The 18,395-nt window shown below is 43.8% G+C and overlaps 1 protein-coding gene across 1 annotated transcript in view; it reads right to left on the minus strand.

Annotated features, from left to right (window-relative positions):
• Positions 1-18,395, minus strand: part of RNF149 (ring finger protein 149) — a 101,226-nt gene that overhangs the window by 54,026 nt on the left and 28,805 nt on the right. The gene's annotated exons all lie outside the window — the stretch shown is intronic.

The following is an 18,395-nucleotide window of genomic DNA, read 5'->3' on the forward strand; positions in this document are numbered from 1 at the left end:
GAAACACGGACCGTGTAGGGTCTTAATAAAGGAATTTGGCTTTTTACACCTGTGATTTTAGTTTGGTCTTTCTGTACATCTTCCGTTCTTGTTGTTTTTTGGTGTTTTTTACGGGAGATTTGGACTTTCTTTGTCGTTGATCATCAGTAGGATTACCAGATAGCTCCTGGTCATCAGGGACAGGATGAGCCAAGTCTGGTGCGATTTTCATTACATTCAGTTGGGGTAAACTGAGGACTGGCTCAATCTACCCTTGATGACCGGGAGCTATCTGGATAGCTGTTTTGTCTCCTTCATCTGTCCCCAGGCACAGAATCAGTTTCTTCTACTACCTCCATCCACAGTGTTTGTCAAGCATCCCCCTTTTTTTCTGCCCTTCCCCCCTCCCCTGATCCAGCTTCCCTCCCTTGCCTCCCCGCTTTAGCATTTCTCTTTTCTCTTCGTTCCCTCTCACCCATCCAGCACCATGCTATCTCCCCCTCCCCTCCTACCCCCCATCCAACATTTCCTCTCAAACCTCCCTCCCTTAGGTTGTCAATGCTGCTGTTACTGCTGTACTTCTGGTAACCAACACTAGGGAACCTTCAAGCCCAAGAGCTTTCAAAGGCGCTGCTGGTCCTGTCCTCTCTGGTGTGCACTACATCAGAGGGGCAGGACCTGCAGGAGCAGAGCAGCTTAGGCCCACTGATGTTATGATCCTTCTCTTTCTACTGCTCTCTCAGCACAGGGCCAGCTTGGTGCAACAGGAGGTGCCCCCCAAATGTCAGCATCCCCCTGCTATGTGTACCATGCTTATCAGGCTGCGTTAGCTCATGGTTGTGATAGTTGTTACTGAACCAGCAGAATATTCCCCCAGTATGTTCTGAAAAGCTTAGGAAAGACAATATCCTTGGATAATTCTTAATCTGGTTAATGATCATACCTTGCAAAGAATTCAGTTTACTTGAAGACTGGTATAATCTGTATTACATTAATCTCAAAATCAACTGGAAATGTGCTTGGGTTGATATACATAAACACTTATCCAAATAACTGCTCCTGCTATCCAGATAAGGATGACCAGATCAAAACAGCCTACAACAAAAGAGCCCTGACAAAATGGTCCCAAAAGTAAAATCTCAATACCATATCCAGAACTGGCCCAAGAAAAAGTAAAAAGAAAATGGAGGAGGGATTACACAGATATATTTACTATACTCTTTAAGGGGCCATGAGGGTGAACGGTGCTTCAGAGGTACTTCTTGTGACTCTGTGAGGTAAAGGACAGTAAGCCTCGGATTTAAAAATCCATTGCCAATTGGGTATCAGCATTTCACATTTTCATAAGCGTTGTTATTGAAAAAGAACCAGAGGGAAAGGGGACTTGATATACTGCCTTTCCGTGGCGTTTTGCAACTACATTCAAAGTGGTTTACATACATAAAGGTACTTATTTGTACCTGGGGCAATGGAGGGTTAAGTGACTTGCCCACAGTCACAAGGAGCTGCAGTGGGAATTGAATCCAGTTCCGCAGGATCAAGGTCCGCTGCACTAGCCACTAGGCTACTCCTCTGCTCCACTCAGCCCATATTTAGTGTGGTACTTAGACACCATGCGGCCGATATTCAGACTGTGGGAGTTAGCCCAGCTAATTCCAGTGGTCACCACTAAACCTGGAAATTCAATGCTGGGCCGTTTCCAGTGACTGGCATTGAATATCCTGTTTATTTTTGGCTGGTTAGAAGATAACCAACTATGCTGATATTCAGACGTAGCCAGTTATTTTCTAACCGGCCAAAGATATCCCACATATTCACGTGACCAAATACAGCCAATAAAGTGGGGCTGAAAATCAGAGGATAGTCGGCAATATAACCGGTTATTTGCTAGCTGCTACCGGCGATATTGGGAGATAGCTGGCTATACCCCGCTGAATATCGCTGGATAGCCAGTTATGGTGAATTTAACCAGTAAGGTGCCAATCCTGGCTGGTTAAATAAATATTGAAGGGCATAACAAAGGCATATATAAAGTGTGGTGGGTGGACCTGGCTGAACTACAATATTAAATTCAGGAAATGTATGACTGAGGACACATCAATTCCATGGCTACATAGAGTTGTGGTTGGGTGAGATGCCCCATTACAGATCTTTTCAAGCTGATAGGTTTCCCACATTTGCTAATAGTGGGGGGCTGTTAGCCAGAGGTAATGTGCAATGTGCATGGAGATGGACTTGCAGGCAGAATAATTTAGGTCAATGCAAATGGTCTCCATGTAGATTCAAGCATGTATGTTCCATCTGCAGCTTCCCATACCCAGCACTCTGTGCAGGTCCACTAGGGACTGATATCCACCAATTTTCCAATGACATTGCCCTTCCAAGGACCACAGCACCCACATCAATTAAGCTTCCTGCCAGGAAGCCTTGGCTCCGCAGGTACCCACTTAAGGAACAGGCTGATTTCACATATGCTGTTTTTTTGCATGGTTTTCCCATTCCTTATGAAATATCTAGGAGCACAGTAGGTCTGAGTTGTCATAATGCTGCTTCCGTGTACCAACTTGAAGCCATAACACAAGAAAAACTGCAGAAAGACAAAACCCTTAGCAAAGTGGTAGGCCCATTCACTCAGCCACCCTTCTAGGGCATGATTATCTTACCTTTAGGTGTGATCCAGAAGAAGGAGCCTGGCAAATGCAGAATTATTCACAATCTAACACTGAGGGTGGCTTGGTCAACACTTTCATAACTACACAACTCTGCATGGTACAATATGCATTTTTACATAATGCTATTACAGCACTACATGTCTTTAACACTAATGCAACACTAGCCAAGGCAGATGTGGAATTTGCATTTCACTTATTATCAATTCACTCAGACTGCTTCATCTATTGGGTTTCAAATTTAAGGGTACTTATTATTTTGATAAATGTGTCCCAATAGGCTGTTTGATATCTTGTGCATATTTTGAGTTCTTCATCTCTTTCATTCATTGGGTGGCAGAACAAATAGCTGGGAAAGGCAGTATCATACATTATCTGGGTGACTTCCTATTCATTGGAAAAGATTATCTCCTCTTTCTAGCATTCCAGAACTTAGCAGCCTATTTGGGAATTCCACTAGTGTACAAGAAAACAGAGGGTCCAGTTCCTTCCCTCACATTCTTGGGTATTAAGGTAGATGTTGGGGAAAGGTCTCCAAGCTTCCCAGGGACAAGCTAAAGTTTTCACAACTACCCAAGTTTTTGGAAGCCTCATACTGGGACAAACCGAAGGCCCTTCAAGCCCAGCATCCTTTTTTCAACAGTGGCCAATCCAGGTTACAAGTACCTGGCAACATCCTAAAACAGTACAATACATTTTATGCTGCTTATCCTAGAAATAAGCAGTGAATGTTCCCAAGTCCATTTTAATAATGGCTTATGGACTTTTCTTGTAGGAAGCTATCCAAACCTTTTTTAAACCCCACTAAGCTAACTGCTTTTACTATATTCTCTGGCAACGAATTCCAAAGTTTAATTACATGTTGAGTAAAGAAATATTTTCTCTGATTTGTTTTAAATTTACTATTTTGTAGTATTTTTGGAAAAAGTAAACAAGCGATTCACGTCTACAGTTTCCAATCCATTCATTATTTTATAGACCTCTATTATAACTCCCCTCAGCTGTCTTTTCTCCAAGCTGAAGAGTCCTAGCCACTTTAGCCTTTTCTCATAGGGAAGTCGTCCCATCCCCTTTCCATCGCCCTTCTTTGTACCTTTTCTAATTTCATTATATATTTTTTGAGATGCAGTGACCAGAATTGCACACAATATTCAAGGTGCAGTCGCACCATGGAGCGATACAAAGGCATTATAATGTCCTCATTTTTGTTTTCCAGTCCTTTCCTAATAATACCTAACATTCTATTTGCTTTCTTAGCTACCGCTGCTGCACTCTGAGCAGAAGGTTGTAACACACAATGATGACACCTAGAACCCTTTCCTGGTTGGCAACTCCCAATGTGGAACCTTGCATTAAGTAGCTGTAGCTCGGGTTCCTCTTTCTCACATGCATCACTTTGCACTTGCTAACATTAAACGTCATCTGCCATTTGGATGCCCAGTTTCCCAGTCTCATAAGGTCCTCTTGTAATTTGTCACAATCCTCTTGCGATTTAACAACTTTGAATAACTTTGTGTCGTCAGCAAATTTAGTTACCTCACTAGTTACTCCCACCTCTAGATCATTTATAAATATGTTAAAAAGCAGCAGTCCCAGCACAGACCCCTGGGGAACCCCACTATCTACCCTTCTCCATTGAGAATTGCTGATCATTTAACCCTAATATGTTTTCATTTCACCAGTTTTTAATCCACAATAAAACACTACCTCCTATCCCATGACTCTACAATTTCCTCTGGAGTCTTTCATGAGGTCCTTTGTCAAATGCCTTTTGAAAACCCAGATACACAATATCGACCGGCTCACCTTTATCAATGTTTCACTAAATCCATGTTGACTTTGTCTCATTAATCCATGCTTTTGAATATACCCTGTAATTTTGTTCTTTATAATAGACTCTACCATTTTGCCCAGCACCGACATCAAGCTCACCAGTCTAGATAACTTCCAGCACTTATTCAGATATTCAGCACCAGGTACTATCGAGACATTGAGGCTGAATAACTGGGTATTTTTTGACTGCTGCAACTGTCGTTATAAGAAAAACACTGACCACAGCGGCTGAATATTGACCTGTATGTTGTTTTCCTCTCTGTAAGCCAAGGACAAATCCATTAATTAGAGCTCCTCATTACATAGAAAAGTCATTTAATTTTTACACCTGGGTCACAAGGATACAAGTTTTGGGGTTTCTCTAATGGAAGATTTATTTTCCTGTTTTGGCTCTCATGAGGTGGGTGGGAAGGCTCTATCCCCTTCCCCTCTCCCCATTATACAGGTTCCCAATTTTAGCTACAGAGCCATCTTCAACTCATGGCTCAGGCCTTACATTTGATCTCAGACAAAATCCAGGTGGCTGGAAGAACTGGAAAGAAAAGACAGAAAAAGGTTCAAACACTTGGGAGCACAGCAGCACAACAGAACATTGTCAGGGAGAATAAAGTATGAATTCCTAAAACTGTTCAGTTGAAGTGAATGGCATAAGAGGTCAAGGACGTGAAACTACGTCATTCATCAAACTGTCACAGGACTGCAAGTCAGGAGCAAAAACTGCAGCCTGGCCTCATTTCTACACTTCTTTCCCAAAGCATTCAGGAATTTCTTGTGTCTTCCCTCAACTCATATCCTTCCAGTAGGGCTGAGAGCACCACAAATGGCCATGTTCTCCACAGCTTGAAGAGGGATTCTGAGGCAAAGTTTAGACAACTCTGTAGCATGCAGGGGCAGACTGATCAGAGGCTCTAGGGGGGCCCAGAGGCTCTGCCCAGATGTCCACTGCACACTACAGCCCTCCCCAGTTCTACCTTTAAAGGAGAACCGCTGGTGATCTAGTGGCCTCTGCTGGGGGAACAGTTCCTTTAAAGGTAGAACCGGGGAGGGTTGTAGTGTGCAGTGGACATCTTTCCTGCCCGTTGTACTGCTGCTATTCCCCCTGCCTAGCACCGCCGTATTTTAAAAATAGTGGCCGAGACGCCTTGCGGAAGTCTCGCAAGACTGTCGAGACCCACGAGACTACCACGGGAAGTCTCGGCTGCCATTCTGAAAACATGGCAGTGCCAGAAGGTGGGGAATAGCACCAGTGCAGCGGGCAGGAAACAGCATGCTTCCCCCCTCCCCGAAGAGACCACTAGACCACCAGGGACCTCCAGGTAGGACCGGGGCAGCGGGGGTGTCAGCTGCGGCAGTAGGAGGGCAACAGCACAGAGGTAGGTGGGGTGTTGGGCAGCGGCCGGGCAGGAGGCCCAGACCACCCTCAGTGCCTGGGGGCCCAGACCACTTTCAGTCTGCTCCTGGTAGCATGGTATTCAAGAATCTGCCTTACATTTGCATATAGTTTTACTTCACTTAATAATATTCAATCTGGCTGATATTCAGCCCGTGGGAGGCAGGCCAGCTAAGTGCCGTGATCGGTGCTGAGCTCGGATATTCAATGCCAGGCCATTTCCAGTGACTGGCATTGAATATCTGTTTTTTGTTTTGTTTTTTTTTGGCTGGTTTAAACTTACTCTGCCAAGTCAATACTCAGTACTGGCCGGTTAAATTTATAGTGGCCAAAAACAGGCCTGCTATTTAGGTGGCCTAATTTAGTTGCCAAACTTAGCCAGCCAAGCTCTGAATATTCGTGGCTAGCTGGTTATATCGTGTGATAAAGCCGGTTAGCTGCTATCCCCCGGATTCTATATAGTGCGCCTAGAGAGCAACGATGAAATCCAATCGTATGCTATAACAACGTGCGTAACTTAACTGGCTTAACAAGCTAATCGGCATTGATAACAGCTCTTAACAAGCAATAATGAGAACTAATTGACAAGAATTAGAATTTACGTGCACAACTCGCTAAGTGCATTCTGTAATGCAGTGCGCCTAACTTCTAATGCGCACAGGCAAAAAAGGGGTGTGGTTATGGGTGGGGAATTGGGCGTTTCATGGGTGTTCTAAAATTTAAGCGCGTAGTTATAGAATATGGCCCAGTGCGCCTAAATCTACACGCCGGGATTTACACCATGTTTTCGCTGGTGTAAATGGAGGTGTATAGTTTTAAGTGCTGAGATATCAACTAAGCGTGTTCTATATACTAGGCACATAAATCTACATAAATCTAGGCACCACTTATAGAATGTGCTTAGTTGGCATTGATTTCCATGCCGATTTTTTAGGCGCCATATATAGAATCTCCCACTATGCGCTACTATCCAGTGGAAATAACCAGCTATCTCATGCTGAATATCAGCATCTAGCCAGCATAGCGTTATTTAACTGGACAGTTGCCGTTCCTGGCCGCTTAAATAGTGATGAATATTGGCCAGAATATCCTCTGTACTTAGCATTTTTCCTATAGACACAAAAAGGGGTAATTCTCTATAGATCACCTAAAGTTAGGTACTGTGACGATCCATTCTAAGTACGAATTCTATGTCAGCAATTGTGTGCACGTTTGCTGTTACAGAAAACTAATGTAAGGTCACAAATATGTGCCTAACTTTTGGAACAAGCACTTAGGCTAGCTCAGTGGCATAACTACGGGGGGGCCACAGGGGCCTGGACCCCTCCAAATTGGCCCTATGGCCCCTGGTTTGGCTGGCGGGGATCCTCAACCACTGCCAGCTGAAGCATTTGTCCAGCGCTGGTCTCCACCACACTGCCTGCCCTGCTCTTCCCTTCACATCGCATGCATGCTCGTTTTAGTGAAACTGAATATGTGCGAGGTATGTGAGGTGGTGAGCGGGAGGCGACAGGGACGCAGGCCAAAATGTGCCCCCCCCCCCCACACACACACTTTGGGCTCTGGACCCCCCCATGTCAAGGTCTGGCTACACCGCTGGTAAGCACTTGCGCCTAACCATTGGAAGTTAGGCGCAAGTGCTCACCTGTATGAACAAGTGTGGAGCACACCCCTGACCCGCCCATGCCCCTCCTAGATCCATGCCCTCTTGCACTTACTGGTGAATGCCAATTAGTGTTAATTAACACCAGTTATAACCAGTAATTGATTGTTCATGCCAATTAGCAGCTCATTAATCAATCAAGTTACACACTTAACTAACAGTATTTTACAACTTTGTGTGCAAGTTTATCGAATTAGGGGGAAATGAGCAAATCTATAACAGGATACCTATATCCAGAGTGCATATGGTAGGAGCCTATTCTATAAAGAAAGAAGATCCTGATTTCCTTTAGAGTACTGGCATAACTGGGGATATAGGCATAGATGTGCTTAAGAATGAGGGCTTATGGTAGCCACAGTGCTGCAGGGCCGCCAAGAGGGGAGGGCGGGAGGGGGGCAAGATTCCCCGGGCCCAGCTTCCAAGGGGTGCCCGGCACTGCTATCGCATTGGAAAGGCTTCTCAGCAGTGGTGCTGGTGCAGGCAGCTGAGCAGGCAGAAGCCTGCATTCATTGGTCTCCTACTCTCAGTGGCATACCGAGGGCAGGGCGGTGGGGGCAGTCCGCCCTGGGTGCATGCTGCAGGAGGGGTGCAGGGAGCAGCCGTGCGGCTGCTCTCAGCGCCCCAGGAGGTAAGAACAATACACCCGAGGAGGGGAGGTTGGAGGCAATGCGCCGGGGGGGGGGGGGGACGACGACGACGACAATGCTGCACCTGAGGGAGGGGTGCAGCGGCGATGCGCCCCGGGTGTCAGCCAAGGACCACCACTGCCTACTCGTGGATTATAGTGTTAACGCATTGTCTTCTCTGCCGCTGTAGATCCTTCTTCCTGCCTCACTTGTCCCGCCTTCTCCTGATTGTGACTAATTCCTGTTTCCACTGGCACCACAGCAGGAAGAATCTGCGGTGACAGAGAAGACTCAGAGTCAATGCGTTAACCCAGTCCTGGCCAGCACACAGCGAGAAGACACACAAAAAGAAGACAGACAACCGGTCCAAGAGGGAAGACTGCAGTCGCTGAGGTAGGGTCATGTTTGATAGATAAAGTTACTTTAGTTGGTGCGTGAGGGAGTGCAAGATGGGGCCCTTAAGATTGTTTGCCCTTGTCTCTCGATGGCTCTGTAGAGCTGGTGTAATTGTGAGCACCTTAAGTGCTGCAAATACCTGCACAGTTTTCAGTCAGAGCTGTACCAAATAGCATGTTTTACTATTCAGCCAATTACAAATAATGAAAAGTATTAGTCAGCTGAATACAAATTCCAAATTGCGACTAATGGGTATTGAGCTTTAGCATAACAAATAATAAAAGAAGCAACGTGAAATCAGAGATCAAGTTTATTTCAGTAGGATTTAGCACAGTAGAGCCCTGGATTATTCGCATTCGAATTTAAATTGCTCTTTGGACGAATATGAATAATGTATTTGGGGCACTATTCGGGTCAGAATTGAATCAAATATGAATATTCATTACAGCCCTACTTTTAGTATTCTATAAGCTATGCCTGTAGGACTGAGCCCTGCCCATGCTCCTCCTCCTAAGCTCTGCCCATGTATACACCCTCTTGCAAATATGCGCTATGTAACCTATTTACAGAATTGCACTTAGATGGAATTTTGGCACTTATGCTTATGTGATATGCATGTAAATGCTGTTATTCTAAACATTTATGTGCATAATGGGCACTTAACTTTTTTTTTTTGACCAAGCAGATTCCTCTTACTCTTTCTGCATCCAGCTGCAACAGAACCAATGGACAAACTGCATAGCATCCTCATCCCTGGCCCAAGAATGAAATCCAAGCGCTCAGCATCGTATTCTCTTCTCTGTTTTATTTTACATCTCATTTATTTCTCTCCTCTGTCTATCATGTAGCATACAAGTTTTTAGCCTTTTTCTAGTGTTCCAGAGAACTTTAGCATGTGAATCCCTATCTTCAAATTTATTGTCCAGCAAATTCAGCAGAGCACAAAGAAACAAGCTTCCTCCAGTCTCTCCCCTTTATTATCCCGTATGTCTCTTATTTTCTTCTCTCTGTACCCTCATAACCTGTATGTCCCCTCTCCCCATCCTAATAGCTATATCTGCTCTCTGACTATGGCCTGTGTATTCCCTCTCCCCAATGGGAAGAAAAAACACACTGTCTCATCATCTCATCACAATACAATACATACAAACCCACAAGCATCAACACCCCAGGATACACCTTCCCTATCTCAGACAGCCTGAATTCTCGGAGTAACAATTGACCGGAACCTCTCACTTAAGACCCAAACGAAATCCACCATAAAGAAAATGTTTTTCTCAATGTGGAAACTCAAACGCGTGAAACTATTCTTCCCGACGGAAATATTTCGAAACCTGATACAAACAATGGTACTAAGCCATGCAGTCTACTGTAATGGAATCTATGCGGGATGCAAAGATCAAATCATAAAAAAAAACTTCAAACCGCCCTAAACACAGCAGCCAGGCTTATATTTGAAAAAACGCGTTTTGACAGCGCCAAACCACTCAGAGAAAAACTGCATTGGCTACCAATCAAAGAACGAATCACGTTCAAAATCTGCACGACTGTTCATAACATCATTTACGGCGAGGCACCTAGATACATGACAGACCTTATTGACCTGCCAACCAGAAACACCACTAAATCTACACGATCATACCTAAACCTCCACTACCCAAGCAACAAAGGACTCAAATATAAATCCACCTATGCATCCAACTTTTCCTACTTAAGCGCACAACTATGGAACGCACTGCCAAAAATAGTAAAAACCATGCCAGACCACCTTAATTTCCGGAAATCACTAAAAACGGTCCTGTTCAAAAGAGCATACCCCACCGACCCAACATAAAAATACATGGACACCTGCGACAGAATGCAACCAAAGAATGTAAAGGACATCACCTGACTCTTCCTCCCCCCCCCCCCCCAAGTTCCCCCAACTACACCTACCTTACATGTACCTTATCTACCACAACATCACCTTGTATTCATTCGTACCATGTATTTGTTCAGACAGGAATCGGTTAACGCCGTTAATAGCAATATGCGAGCCACATTGAGCCTGCAAAAAGGTATGTGGGATACAAATGCAACAAATAAATAAATAATTCCAGCTTCTACAGCATTGAAACTTTAATACTATAATTATACACCCTCCACATTCAAAGCCTTAACAGAGAGGATGAATTCAGAAAAACTAGGAGGGGTAATGCTCCCTGCTCCTGAATAAACATATAAATCATACCAGAACAATCATAAATGAGGTCATAAGGAGAGCCTGGTCTGATTTCCAGGATAAGCCTGTATTATCCACAAAGGTACATCTCACTGTATTCAGATGTTCTCATAAGCAATAAACACTAGCTTTTAGGGCTCTGGATGAGTTTCTGGCTCTGTTCAGAAGCCAGGTCTATGTACCAGGACTTTTGTGGTGTCTTCTTAAGAGTATTCAAGAAGCAGTTGGTGCTGGCCGAGAGCTTTCCTCAGCAGAGTGAACGCCTGCCAGCTGCTCATATGCTATTTAATTAAATAGATATGTTGACAGAAAACTTGCTGCCAACAACAGTAGATATGCCAGAGCCGCTGGGCTCCCATCCGAGCTGCCAACAAGGAGAGTAACCAAGCAGGAGTTGTTCAGATGAAGAACAATTACTTATCTGTTATGCTTGTTCTCTAAAGCTATCTTTTGCAAATTTACACTGGTAGGTCCCATGAATTGGCACTGTGTGGACCAGGTCGTGTGACTGCACATTGTGCACTTATTACTGGAGAAATCAATCCAGGTAGTGGAAGACCCAAATTAGGGCTCAAACGGGAGACACAACACTATTGCTGAACCACCAGGCTGGTTGGTTCAGTGATCTGGGTTTTACAAACAAAATGTACTTAGCTATTCAGCAGTTCTGGCCATAGGAATACAAGACCTCAAAACACAAGGTGTCAAGAATGACACATAACGATAGGCATGCACCTGACCTGCCCATGCCCCTCCGAGGTTCATGCCCCCTTGCAGTTGCGTGCTCTCAATTTTATATGATCCAACTGGCAGCTAATTCTCACCTTTTATTGACAAATCACTGGTCCTTCACCCTAGGCAGTCTGGCTTTAGAACCCAATTCAGTACCAAGACTGTTCTTGAAGCTGTCCTCAGTGAAATTTATTCACACTTGGATAAACACAGCATTGTCCTGGCTGTGTCACTAGGATCCTCTCACTACGCTCTTAAATGTCATCAAATGCTACAAAACACTGCAATCAAGCTACTTTCTCATGCTAAGAAATCTGACCATGTCTCATCTTTGCTTCAGAAATATCGTTGGCTTCCTATTGAGCAGCAAATCATCCACAAGTTCACTTTCAAAGCTTTTCGGATGGATGTTCCATAACAGTTGCTAATGTTGCTATTCCATATTCTTCCACGCGTCTGCTACGATCTGCCCGCATTTGACTTAGTAAATCACTCGCTCTTACTGTCACAACTTGCATCATTATGGCTGGTTTTCCTCTTTTCTTTCGGGCCACTTACCAGGTAGTGGCTTCTTCTAAAGCATCTTCGCGCCCCCTGATTCTCTCACCATTTCTCTTTAATCTGTTTATTAGTCCTCTTGCTGCTCTTATTCAATCTTGTGGTATTTATTTCCATATCTACATGGATGATATCCTTCTACTCAACCCTACAAACCCATACTCCCTTTCTATCTAGCTTCTTCAGGACTGTCTAGCTGTGGCTCCTAGATCACAGGTTGGTTTTGAACAAGGAGAAGACAGTAGCATGCTGGTTTACAGGAGGCTGCCAGATTCCAACCACCCCATTTAAATCTTTTTGGGACCACTATCCTACCAGTAGACTCTTTCCACTACTTAGGTGTCATTTTGGATTCTCATTTAACATTCTTCCCCTGAAGATATCTAATATATGCAAACCTGGTTTCTTTATCCTTCAGCAGCTACTGTTAATTAGAAGATTTTTTGTTCATGATGCTTTTCATTCACTTATCCTTACGTTATCAATCTCTAGAATCAACTATTGTAATATAATTTACCTAGGAACCTCTCACTACGTTCTTAAACGTCATCAAATGCTACAAAACACTACAATCAAGCTACTTTGTCATGCTAAGAAATCTGACCATGTCTCACTTTTGCTTCAGAAATATCATTGGCTCCCTATTGAGCAGCGAATCACCCACAAGCTCACTTTCAAAGCTTTTCAGATGGATGTTCCACAACAGTTATCAAATCTCACTATTCCATACTCTCCCACTAGTCTGCAACGATCCCTTAATGACTACCGCCTGTTTTTGACCAATCATAAACTAGCTGTTTTAGAATCTACCAGACATTGTGCTTTTTATTTTTTAGCCCCCTTTTATTGGAATTCTTTCCTTCATGATATCAGAGCTGAATTATCCTTTAAAAAATTTAAACCAGCTATAAAGATCTGTTTTTTTTCGCCAAGCATTCAATATTCCATATGATTATTTGCTGCTGGTACCACTGTCCTCCAAAAATTCCCTCTGTTCTACTTTTTTCTTATGGAAAATGAACAGAGCAGATCGTTAACAAGCAAAAAATGATTTATTAATGGAAAACAAATTGCACAATATGTATACATACAAACAGCCCGACACAGGCCGTGTTTCGCCCAACCGGGCTGCTTCAGGGGCTATAAGAAAATAATAAAAAAATAATAAAAAAACATATATATGTTATATTATCAAACCACATATATACATGACATATATATCCATGTTATTTATAAAGGAACTTACTTATAATAAAAAAGCAAACAGATAAAAGTGCTTTCTTGGACCCCTACTTTTTTCTTAGCTATACCTTCTCCCCCAATATCCTTTCCTCTGGGTTGTTTAACTTATACTGTGATGACTGCATGTTTATCCTTTCCTATCTCATTTTATATTTCCTTTCTTTCTTTTTCATGGGATTGCTATTATTGTTTTTATTGTACACTGCCTAGATCTACTGGCTAGTTAAGGCGGTATATCAAATTTCTTTTAAATAAATAAAAATAAATTAAGCTATCTAGTTATATGCAAAAAAATGGGCACACAAGTTTATTGAATTAGGGGGTTGCTGGATATCTCTTTGTGTTTGTGATGGCAAAACCATCAGAGAGAGACTGAGATTGTTGAGTGTGTGATGGTGAAATAATACCTTTCAATTTATTTTCAAAAATATACGAGGTGTGGTGGGACCAGTAAGGGAGGATAAGGATGTCATGTAATGAAAATATCCCTCTTAAAAGCTTTTCCATGGCAAGAGCTGGTTTCAGTCTACAGGCTGATTGGATGTAGAATTTTAACAATTCCGCAAATACAAACTTTGAACTGCAGTTCACATATTGAACAAGTCCAGCTGCACTGAACATGCCGAATCTGCAAGTAAAAAGACATTAATTCCACAGGCCTTGTGACAAAATTCCAGTTTTTCCTATCCTTACACAGGTTTCACAAAATATAGACAGAAACATATACTGCCCAAATTAAAGGCTTCCGAGGAAGGAGAACAATCATTTCTTCTTAAGTTCAAGGCCCCTACCATTTATCGCACAGGAATTGCTAGCGTGACTTTGTAAAGAAGCCCTAAATGCTAAGAAGCTCATTTTATACCAATGGGCTTCTTAGCAATTATGACCCCCTTTTACTAAGGCGCACTCACGTTTTTAGAGCACGCTAAAATTGGGCGCACGCTAAACGTTAGAGACGCCAATGCAATTTTAGCATGCGGTAAAAATGTGAGCGCATCTTAGTAAAATGCCCCCTCAGTGTGATAAGATTTAGTAAAAGGGCCCAAAATGTTTTAATTGTGTTTGTTTATTGTAACTTTCTTAGTAATTGTATGATACATAAAACAAAAATAAATCTGATTGATTTAAGAGTAACTTTTGATAAAAAGGATATTGAAGGCATCTTGGTGGCTTCCCTTAAAGATGTCAGGATTTTCTTCTATGAAGTTTTATAGGATGTGGAAAGCCAAAAATAGCATATGTGAACGTTCTTCTCCTGTCTGCACTTACGATATAGTTTAGAATGTGTTCTTCATTAGAGGAGTGCATGCCATCGGTTTTCATATGGAGCGGGGAAGGGGGAGGGGGGTAGAAGGGTTCCCATTTTTTTAAAATTACATTTTCAAGGTATTTTGTTTCACTTTGTTTTGTTGTTCACTAAACAGAAACAAAATTTTTAAACATAAATTTTGCTATGATTTTTATTTCTTTTCAAAATGACTATACATCCTTACACTTCTCTCTGCAAGGCCCAGGAGTCATGGGCAGCCCTGATCAACATTAAATGCAGTTTCCAGACTCTCTTCCCCAGCAAACGAGTAGAGTTTTACAAAACAAAAGTCAAACGGAAAGAAAAAAAGAAAAGTGAGTCAAGTCATAATGGCGTAGTTATGTGGGGCCACGGGGGCCTGGGCCCCCTCAAATTTCCTCTGGGCCCCTGGTTTTGCTGGCGGGGGACCCCAACCCCCGCCAACTGAAGCCTTGTCCAGCGCCGGTCTCCAGCGCTGCTGCGTTCCCTGCCCTGCTCTTACTTCCCCCTCACGTCCTGCACGCTCCTTTTAGTGAAATTGAGCAGTTTCACTAAAAGGAGCATACAGGACGTGAGAGGGAAGAGAGAGCAGGGCAGGCAACGTGGCGGCGCTGGAGAAGGCTTCAGCTGACAGGGGTTAGGGACCCCCGCCAGCCAAGGTATTTGCTGCAGCAGTGGGTGGGGAGGGAGCAGCAAGGCGGTGGGGGGGGAAGAGAGGCAGGGCTGCGGCGGGGCAGCAGACCAAAATTGCCCCCCCCCCACCTCGGGCTCTGGCCCCCTCCTACCGTGAGGTCTGGCTACTCCCTGACCTGGAACCTTTTGCCACACCTGGAAGCTTTCTGAGCTTGCCTTTTTTTCCCCCTTGCTGGAGTGGAAGGTGAAACTCTCTACTGGCCCTGATTTAATAACTTTTCTTTTTTAATTACCACTGTTTTTCCCCAAGAGCATAATCTTCTCACTCCCCCATATTCTCCAGAGCATACTGCATTAGAGAATAGAAAATTACTGACAGAAAGATAGTACACAATAAACAGTGCTGGTCACTGAGCCCTGCGTAATAGTATTGAAGTGGTGCTTTCTGTGCAGAGGCAGTGTTTGATATTACTTTGTTTTCACATGAATGGTCCTTTGTGATTGCAAATTTACAAGGAAAGGGACAGCTGCCCAACCTGTCTGCTGAAGCCTGTCGTTCACTTTTTTGCCAGTATTCCCTCCCCCCAACCACAGGTACCTATTAAAGCCTTCAGTTCTTCGCCGGCAGCAAGCAGCAACTCATACCTGCTGCTCACGCCGGACTCCACGCCTTCCCTCTGACACAACTTCCTGTTTCCACATAGGTGGGACCAGGTCAGAGCGAGCAGCAGATATGAGTTGCTGCTCACTGCCAGTAAAGAAGGCTTTAAAAGGTACTGGGGATTGGGAGAGTGCTGCTGAAGGACACCTGGTTGCCTGGGGGGGGGGGGGGGGACAGGATAGATGCGGAGCAGGGTTGTCATGCCCTCCCACTTGGGGCCCAGGTCCACCCTTAATTGGGTGTCTGGCTATGCCCCTGGCCCACAGTTATACCAGGTCTACAGCTGGTGTAACTGTGGATGGATAAATGTGAGCCATATCAACAACGGTTTACGCTAGCATTCTAGATTGGAGTCTGGGAACCTAAAGCTTTTCAGGGTGTTTTTGGAAACTTTGGGGCACTGATAGACTCTGCTAGACTATACTGCTCTCTGACTGACAGGGCTGTGGAGTTGGAGTAAGAAGTAATTTTGAATGGAGTCGGAGTTCGTAAAAATGTATCGACTCTGACTCCAGCTTCAAAATAAAAAAAAACCCCAAAACATTACAATATATGGTAGCTTTATCACTTTATACTTATATATAAATATCTTTGTCCTAGATCTAAAGTACTAGTAAATAATAAGTTATATTTACCAGTACTTTAGATCCAGAACAAAAACTTTAAAGCCTAATATCAGCAGGACTCGAAGTCAGAACTAGAGCTGGAGTCGGACAGTAGAAAAATAGAGGCGTTGGAGTCAGAGTCGAAGGTTTGGCATACCAACTCCACAGCCCTGCTGACTGGTTCTCTAAGAGCTTGGAGCTTTGCCAGACACACTGTCTTCTTTGAACTATAATAACCACCTCCATACGTTTTTCCTTGCTACACCTAGTGGGTGCAACCCCAAATGTTGTCACAACACCCACATTTGGGGTCATGATTTGAGTGTACACTCTATAGGATGTCATTATCATGCACCGCCCAGGGGTTGTGCGCCTCCTGAGGTTGTGAAAATTGGGGCCATGGTCGTAGAAAGATTGGGAAAGCACTGGAGTAACTTTTGTAGAAGCATGAGAAATAGAAATCACCTTCTTAATGCTCTGACAATACCTTTGAGGTCCATATTCAAAAAAATCAGAATGGGCTACCTTTATCCATAGCAAGACAAACCCTTTGAATATGGACATATTTGGAATCAGTTTTCAGGAACTGTATTCCCTTCATCAGCTGCAAGAAAGTAACATAGCACTCAAAAAAACTAGTTAGAAAGGTATTAAGATAATCCAGTGAAAAGGTCCTGTTAAGTCTCCATTTCCTTTGACTAACATGGCAACCACAATGTTCTATGTACTGTAATCCGCAGTTCCTGTTCCTCTTTCTATGAGAAGCCTGCTCAGACTGGTGATGCCCTGTAGGTCGTAAATGCTAACTAGAAATGACTAAGCTGCATTGTGCAACTTTTTTTTTTCTTTTTAATTAAGCATCCTAAATCAGGAAACTGTACACTGAGTTATATACAGGCTAAATGAATCTCATCCCTTAAGAGCTTATGACCTAAGTGGGTATCTAAGACAACAGCAATTTGTCTGCTCTCTATGACTCTGAGCTGCACACTGCTCACACTCCATCACTATTCTCCTGAGACTGTGGGATAAGCCTGGGAGTTCAGGCACTGCACAGCTCAAAGTCACTGCACGGTGACAAATAAAAACAGAATGGCAACTACTTGGATTGTAAGCTCTTTTGAGCAGGGACTGTCTCTTTGTATCAGGTGTTCAGCGCTGCGTGCGTCTGGTAGCGCTATACAAATGCTAATAATAATAATAATAACTCCGCAGCAAGACTACAGAGAAACTGGTGGGAAAGCTTTACTGGGAGTGGGAGAGGGGATGAGGACAAAAGGGTACTACTGATTGATGGGAAAGGCTTGTAAGTTTTGAGACTAGCTGGGAAGGGGTTGGGGGAGAAGCTGCATGAAGGAAAAACTGTGTGTGGGGACGTCATCACAGTGAATGGCAGCCTAAGAGAAGAGCTCTGGATGTCATTCCCCCAAATTAGATATAATTTAGCTCTTATCAACTCCAAGTTAGCGGTTTCAAGTTCCAGAAGAAGTTATTCAACATCGACCACACTCGAGTGCTATAGGTGGAGAGGTGGATTTATCATGCTTTGCATACTCAGGAACAGCGGAGCCCACTGCCATGAGGTCATAATCAGAGCCTCTGAAGACAGCGCAGGTGGCATCTCAGCCTCGGCGCACAGTCCCCGGACTTCTTTGTGCTGGGAGAAGCACCAGTAGAATTAGCAGAAGAGCCCTTACATGAAATCCGTGCCTGGCTTCGGGAGATAAAAACGGATGTCAAAGCAGTGCGAGAGGAGTTACTGCATGGACCTGCGCACAGAGATTGTGGAGCTGGGGCACAACGTGGAGGGCGCAGAACAGAAAGTTGAAGAGCACACGGAAGCCTTAACTGTAGCACTCACTACTACTACTACTACTATTTAACATTTCTAAAGCGCTA

The sequence above is a fragment of the Microcaecilia unicolor genome, chromosome 4 (assembly GCF_901765095.1).
Source record: "Microcaecilia unicolor chromosome 4, aMicUni1.1, whole genome shotgun sequence".
Lineage (NCBI taxonomy): Eukaryota > Metazoa > Chordata > Amphibia > Gymnophiona > Siphonopidae > Microcaecilia > Microcaecilia unicolor.